The sequence below is a fragment of the Gallus gallus genome, chromosome 6 (genome assembly GCF_016699485.2).
Source record: "Gallus gallus isolate bGalGal1 chromosome 6, bGalGal1.mat.broiler.GRCg7b, whole genome shotgun sequence".
In the NCBI taxonomy this organism is placed as follows: Eukaryota; Metazoa; Chordata; class Aves; order Galliformes; family Phasianidae; genus Gallus; species Gallus gallus.
Genome location: NC_052537.1, coordinates 10,206,838 through 10,214,933, shown reverse-complemented (window position 1 = coordinate 10,214,933; position 8,096 = coordinate 10,206,838). Strand labels below are relative to the sequence as shown.

The following is an 8,096-nucleotide window of genomic DNA, read 5'->3' as shown; positions in this document are numbered from 1 at the left end:
TCCAAACTTCTTCCACATGATGTCACATGGTATGGAACACCCCTTTGGTCAGTTTCAGTCAGCTGTCCTCATCCTGTTCCCCCCCAGGTCCCCGGGCCCTTCACTGAGAATGGCCTTGGCTCTGTACAACACTGCAGCTATTAACACACTGATGTTTGACACTCTGAAGAAAATACTACCATCCCAGCTCAAAGTAAACACCTGTACATTATAGCCTTCCCTGGAGAGAAAGAGACCCCTAAAATGAACAGGAAGGGCTCATGGTTGGCCCATGTGCCCTCTGCTGCAATGATGCTCCCTTCTGGCCTCGGGGAGGCAGGCTTGGCCCTGGTGTCTCCAGGCCCACTTCTGTGCTGTGTCACCACTTTGCATCTCACCAGCTCTTCCCATCCCAGATTTTCCCTTGGGTGCAGGAGCAAAGGATGAGGAGGATGGAAAGCCACAGATGTGTATTGTTGGATTTCAGTTTGGACAGAGAACCAAGTACTAGTGAACAGTTAAGGAAACATTTCTTGTTTCATGATAAGTCCACTTCACCGTGTCAGTGAGCTTCAGAGGTTTTGCCAATGAAGAGAAAGACCTGCTTAGTTGCTCTGCTTAGACTGGAGCAGCTCAGATCCTGAACCCCTTCAGATCCTGACCATCAAAATCAAGTGCAAGAAGATGAAAAGTACAACAACAGCAGCAGAGCAACAAGATCCCAGGCTACAACAAGTGAGGATTTGCTCAAGTGCAACAGCCATAGTTGCAGAAATAAAGGAAAAAAAATCTGCTTACCTTCAGAAGACCTCAGGTAGGCAGAGATCTCCACTGCCAACACTTCAACAAGTTCTGGGAGGCAGTGGATCCTGGCTCCACCCCTTCTGGTCACCCAGGTTCATTGCTCACACCTGAGGTCCCTACCTTCCTCCCAGGTGCTCAATCACTGTTTCAGGCCGTGACTTAGCATTCCCACTACATAAGGTCTCTCTGGGGGTAGGCTGGCAACTCCTGATGTTGTGTAAGGAGTCAATCATGGAGTCATAGAATGGCTTGCATTAGAAGAAACCTTAATGATCATTTAGCTCAATACGTCTGCCTTGTGCTGGTTGCTCCCCACCATATCAGGCTGCTCATCTAACTACGACCTTGAGCATGGGACAGCCTGTGCCAGGGCTTCACAACTCTCTGAGTAAAGAATTTCCTAACATTTAATAAATCTTTCTTCTCCTAGCTTAAAACCGTTTCCCCTGTCATAATCAAACTGAGTAAAAATCCCACAGAGCAAAGGGTGCACAGGGCTTACAGAACCCTGCTGTCATGTTCAACATCGACATAATGATCTAAGCTGAAAAATAAAGGATCGAGATTGTTGTCCTCTTTTGTTTCTCGAAAGAAGATTATTAAGCAGTTTTCTTGCCATGTGCCGAAGAGGGAATTACTGCATACTGATGGACTCTTTAAAGCATTGAAAAAGGGCCTATCGTGTCCTGGTGATTCAAGCTGAAGACAGTTATGTTAAAAGTAAGACTCGGGAGCTGGCAACAGAATGATGTCCTAGTTTCACAATTACTCAACATTTTAAGGTCACAGAATCATAGAATCTTTTCGAGTTGAAGGGCACTCTTAAAGGTCATCTTGTCCAACTCTTCTGCAATGATCAGGGACATCTGCAGCTTGATCAGACTCCTCAGAGTGCTGTCCAGCCTGACCTTGAACATCTCCAAGGACGGGACATCCACCACCACTCTGGGCAACATGTTCCAGTGTCTCATCACTCTTATTGCAAAAAACTTCTTCCTTATATCCAGTCTAAATCTCCCCTCCTTTAGTTTGAAACCACTTCCCCTTGTCCTGTCAGAGACCCTGCTAAGGAGTCTGTATTCTTCTTTCTTACAGACCCCCTTTAGATACTGAAAGGCTGCTCTCAGGTGTCCCTGGAACTTTCTCTTCTCCAAGCTGAACAGCCCTAGCTCTCAGTCTGTTCTTGTAGGGACAATGTTCTATCCCTTGGAACACTTTTGTGGCCCTTCTCTGGACATGTTCCAAAAGGTCCATCTCTCCTCTGTACTGAGGACTCCACAACTGGACATAGTATTCCATAGTACTCCATAGTGCTCCCATCATCTTTTCAGCAGGGCTGTGCTCTATCCTTTCAGCTTGTATTGACAGTGGGAGTTTCCACAACCCAGGTGTAAGAGCTTGCACTTGGATTTTTGATGGGGCATTCTGTATCCTCCACAAAATGCTTGCCTTACCAACAACTAATAAATGACAAGAAGAAAAAAGAAGAAAATTGGCTTGGTTTTATGTTAAAGTTCCTGATCTGGAGTGAGAAACCTAATGATATAATAGTATTACTTGACTTGAAATGCCTCACCTTAGCATAACTTGTTTGTATGTTTATGGATTAGTTCTGTAATTTCAATGTGGCTACTCGTCCCCACATCAGCTTTTGGAACTGAGACCAATGAGCAGCCTAGTGCTGTGTCCCACAGGTAGAGTAGTACTAGGCTACCAGCTCAGAGAAGGACATAAGACTAGGAAGGAAAAAAAGCACACTAATAAAATGAACAAAGTTGAATAAAATCAATGAAGTTTGATAAAAGAATTATAAACGCTGATCTGCCTTACTTTGTGTGTTAATATGCTTTACCTGCTGCCTTATCCAACTTTTTACCCAGTAGTGTATATTATGAAAAACTAAGACTGCAGGTTGTGTTATTCTTCCTGTGACTTGCTCAGATAAACCATGTTTGCAATTTCTATCGGACAAGATTGAGAAGAACAGGCAGATGGCATGGGACTGATGTATCAGGAAGAGTTTATGCTAGATAAGTTCCCCTGGTTCCCTCTTCTACATATTGTGTTGTGCAAGGAGTTGGCTCAGGGCAAGCAATGCCTTTGTCATAGGACAGGCAGGTTCAATCTAGATGGGACCTATGGAGATCTCCAGTCAGCTCCTGGTTAGATCAGGGCAAACTCTGAAGTTCAGTGATGCTGATTCAGGAATTGTCCAGCTGAGCTTGGTTTCACTTCTGTTTTAAATGTTCCTTTGCTTTTTACAAGGTGAGTGTGTTCCTTCCAACTGTGGCCTGAAAGAGCAACAAGGGGTGCTGTGACCACATTTGATGTCATGTGGCTTTCCCACTCTTGTCAGGAGACCTGTCCCCATGACACAGAAGCAGAAAGGAAGAAAATGATTGAATGTTTCCTGGCTACATGTGCCCTGCAAGTCAGGAGGGAGAAGGCAGCCAAATAATATTGTCTTTCACAATACTGATTTACTGAAATAAACACCCAACCATGTCCAAAACCAAATCAAAAGCCATAGAAGAGCGCTGTTTGGCAGTGAAGGTGTTACTGAACCTTTTCAGGGAACTACTTGGGGTCCACCAAATTTACTGGAGGGTTTTCTATTATCCCTATGAGTTGGGCTGCTGCAGGTGAGATGAATCATCTCAAACAAGCACTGTCTCTCTGGCAATGCTTGAGGATAAGCATGTGAGATCCTCAGCTGCTCAGCATCATTAGCTGTTTGATTCCTGTGCATTATCCACCTGCTGAAGATAACGCACACCTTCCAAAAGAAAAGGCTGAGTTCTACACACACTGGTGACCAAGATGTCTGTGGGATTTATTATTTGAAAGGCTTTTTGCTTTGCACTCATCTCTCCATCCCTATCTGCACTGTCAGTATGGACTGCCCTACAGTGGCATGCACGGAACTCCACTTGCCTATGATCACAGAGCTTGCCGACGATCACCCTTATCTCCATCTGGGATATGTGCAGGTGTGTCTCAGCCTATGCTGCTGGATGGGGCAGCATTTTCCCAGAAGAAGGAAAGGGAGCTGATGAATCTATTTATAAGCCAAAAGCTTGTTAGGGCTATGGTGTTAGGCATCAGTTGTTAGGGGTAAGGCTCCCCAGTGCACACATGATATGCCACTCTCCTGCCTTTGCCACCACATGTACAACATCAGTGATGGTTTAACAGATGCCATCAGTGCTGCTGCCACACTAATAAATGATGCATCCATTTGAGAACTAGTGGGACAGCATCACACAAATCACCTTCAGCTTTTGCTATTTGAGTCTCCTTCCTACACACTTGTCCCACCTTTCCTTGCTTGTAAAGGTAAGGGGGTTTGGGCACAGAGATACCACTAGAATTGCAATTTCTCCCCCAAATATAGCTCCTTCTTACTGCTTCAGACTGGATCCAGCCCTATCAGAGCCTCTGCAGCTACGTGGCCCACAGTACCCTTAGGCTGAGCAATGAATCCATATGCCTTTTTATGTCTTTCCCTTGTGTCAATGCCTTTTGCTTTCTTAAAACCACCAGTAAAGGGATGAAATGCAGCATCGGAAGTCACCCAAGAAGTAACACTGCTCTATGGCTTTATTTCAGCAGCCTGCACAGCCATCTGTCAACATGACCACTACCAGGGCAGGATTAGATGAGCCACTGCAATGAAAACAAATAATGGTGAGAGGCCCCCTGCTTCCCATTGGGTCTGCAATGCTCCAAGCAGCTCTGTAAAATGCCAGGCACCGTTCCCACAGAGTTCCATTCTTCAATCCCTGTTTGACAGGGACATGAAGAACTCAAGGATGAGTATTCAAAGTGAGTAGTGAGTCGGACTCCAGGTTTCCCTTCTGGTTTTATCATGATCTCCCCACAACCAGCCTGCAGCATCCTCGGCTGTGGAGGGAAGACCCCACCCCAGCAGGGTTTTGGGAAGCAGCTAGGAAATGCAACACCCACAGGGAACAAATCCTTTCACAAAGCGTAGCTCTCAAGGCCATCTCTCCTTACCAACCCAGAAGCAAGGAGCAAAAGCACCCAGTGAAACTCCCTGTAGCCATGGCTGGTTGGAAGCCGCTGCGTGGATTTAAGAAGTTTTGCCAGCTGTGGGCTGTGGATCAGCCACACATTTGCCTTTCACAGAGCTCATCCCTGGCTCTCTCTCAGCCAGCAAACACAAATAAGGCTGTCAGTGCTTTTCAGTGAGGTTTGCAACTACCCTTCTGCTCTGCTTTTTGGACTTAAGTGCAGCTAGCAAAAATACACTCAGACACAGAAGGAGCCTGGCTCTTGTGCTAGCAGTGCTCAACTGGGAATAAGAGTTACTTCTTTATAGCAGATGTGTAGCTCAAAGTTCACCATAAGTGCATTTGCATCAAGAGCACGGTGAATATTGTTGTGCAAGAAAACTAGACTCGGCCCTCTATGAGACTCCAGAACAGCTAATTTCATTATTCAAAGAGTGAGTGAGATCAAGCCAGAATTAACCCTCTGGTCTCCTCCTAGCAGGGATTTCTTTAACACCCGTGGGTTTGGGAGGTATGCTTTGCTCATCTGCATGCATAGGTGGGCGCATAAAATCTGGGCATGGCGTGATGCCACATATCAGCTTTTCTCATCAGGACATGAGCTGTGTACTGTACCCCTTCAACAGTCACCCATGGTGCCAAGGCCAGGAGCAATACCCTGTCACCAAAAGACTTCTACTCACTTTGTGTGGGTGGATATGGCTTGGGATTTTCAACCACTATTATAACCTCCACAGAAAACCAAAAGCAAGAAACAATGCATTTTCTAAAAAAAATTCTAAAAAAGTTCCATGCGGGAATGGATCATTTTCTTACTGGGCAAATTAAAAAGTAATACTTACAGGCAAGTAGGGAGAGAGGAAAGGTACCATGAGAAAACTTCAAGCATGTATTTTTAGGTAGTTTTGAGCAAAAGGACAGAATATAATACACGTATCACATTCCTTCTCCCACCATAGGGAATGGCCACATGCATGTCCATCACTCACCCAGTAGCTAGGACTTGGGGTGCTGAACTTGGGATCTTCTCCATATGGCCAAGGCGGTGAAGGAAATGGTTTGAGTTCACCTCCTCCTCCTTTGCCCCAGTGCCCCATATATGAGATCCCAGCACTCACTGAGCATCACTTGCTAGCATTTCTTTTTCACCCCGTCTGGGATGAAAAAAGGCAGAGGATGGCCAAATCTGCCCAGGGCTCTGTATGCATGCCGTAAGCATCACTTCCACAACCCAAAATACACTGGGGAAATGAGAGCTCAGCACTGCAGCAGGGCGTGCTCTGTTGTAAAGATCATGATGTGCACAGTACCCTGGTGCAGAGATCTGCAGGGCGATAGCACTGAGAAAGGAAGGACGTTTCAGCAGCAGCACAGGTGAATGAGGAGGTGCCATTGGGTTTGGCAGGAACCCTGTGCCCAAAAGATAACTTCCCGCTGAGCTGTGGTTCACCGCAGTGCCCTCGTGACTGGTGTACAGCTGCACACACGCCCGTGCCTCACTGAGCCCTGTCCCCAAGTTTGGAGCCATCCAAGAGGAGGGGGAAGCCAGTTACTGCTCGGTGCACTAGGCTTTTCCCTGCTGGCATCATGCCCAAGGTACCCAAATATAGTGATGCTCAGCAATATCATTACCAAAAGTGCAAGTGAAATGTCAGAGTTCAGCAAAATCCAGGCAAGGCTCACAGCAGGGCCACATGGTGAGATGGGCAGAGTGGCAGCAGGCAGCTCCAGATTTCAGGGTTTCAGCTCTGCCACACAAAGCGGCTTATGAACAGAACATCCGAGCCGGAGCCAGGATTAAGGCAAAGCCAGCTATGGCCCCGCAGGAATCTCGTCACAGAGGCTCAGCGCCCAGCAGCTCGGGAAGAGCCCTCATTGCCCCTGGCCCCACGCCAGCTTCCTGGTCATGCTGTGCTTTGCAGCACTGGGCAGCCAAGCAAATCATCCCCAAACCTGGAAGGCAGGCTTCGGCTGTAGGGAGGTGTCACAGTGCTATGGAAACCCATCATGTGTTTTCAGCTGGGAAGTGCCTCCCATCTGCAGCTGCCTTTTAAAAATTAAAACAAACAAACAAACAACAACAACAAAAACAAACCTAAATCAACCTCAATTTATTTTTGCATGCTTGCACAAAAATATGGCCTCATTAAAGGGATCCAGTTTATAAATTGAGGAGCTGGGCACCCGTCATCTCTTCCTAGCTCTTGTTAGCAATGAGCTAAATTCCTACAAACTGCATCCAACACAGCATCTTTATGTCTTCCAAGAGCAATGTGCATTTTATTTTACAGCTCTGAGAGAGTTATTCAAGCTAACAGCCCCCATGTGCCCTGTGCAGGCAGGGTTGCAAGATGGTTTGCCTTGCAGCCTGTCAGAGGCAGCCTGGATGAAGTGAATGGGGCTGTCCCTGGCCACAGTAGAGGATTGGAGGTCTTCAGAAGAGGCTATGGGCTTGGGCTGCTGGATATGTCCCCAGCTTCTTCTCTGAGAGCTATCCCAAGACAGATTCAGCCTGGAGCGGGATGCTCTCCCACAAGGCTTACCTCTTCTCACCACAGCCTATATGGTGGATACTATCTGCTCCCAGCTTCTGTCCCTAGAGACTCATGGGACACCAGACAAGCAGAGCTGCCCTTGCTGGGACTGTGGATATTGGATTACAGATAACAGAATCACAAAACTGCGGGGGTTGGAAGGGACCTCAAGAGATCATCGAGTCCAAACCTCCTGCTAAAGCAGGTTCTCTACAATATTTTGCACAGGTAGGCATCCAGACAGGTCTTGAATATCTGCAGAGAAGGAGACTCCACAGCCTCTCTGGGCAGCCTGTTCCAGTGGTCTGTCAGCATTACTGTAAGGAAGTTCTTCTGCATGTTAGTACAGAACTTCCTATGTTCAAGTTTCAGGTCTCCTTGTCCTATCACTGCACGCTACCAAAAAGAGCCTGGCCTCATCCGTTTGCCTCCCTCCTCCCTTTATAAATTTATAAACATTTATCAGATCTACCCCTCAGTCTTCTTTTCCCCAGGCTGAACAGACCCAGGTTAGCCAGCCTTTCCTCCACCAGGAGATGCTCCAGGCCCTGCATCATCTTTGTGGCCCTTCTCTGGACTGCTTTCAGGAGATCCCTGACTTTTTTGAACTGGAGAGCCCAGAACTGGACACAGCAGTCTAAATGTGGCCTCACCAGGTCAGAGTAGAGGAGGAGGATAATATCCCTCAACCTACCGGCCTACTCTCTTTTTAATGCACCCTGGGATCCTGCTGGCCTTCTTGGCT

At 47.0% G+C, this 8,096-nt stretch overlaps 1 long non-coding RNA gene across 1 annotated transcript in view; it reads right to left on the bottom strand.

The window, feature by feature from the left end:
* The window catches only part of LOC124418394, a 26,412-nt gene extending 18,316 nt beyond the window's left edge, over positions 1 to 8,096 (bottom strand). The window contains exon 1 of the long non-coding RNA XR_006939677.1: positions 778 to 8,096. This is a non-coding gene — a long non-coding RNA (uncharacterized LOC124418394). The remainder of the gene's footprint in view (positions 1 to 777) is intronic.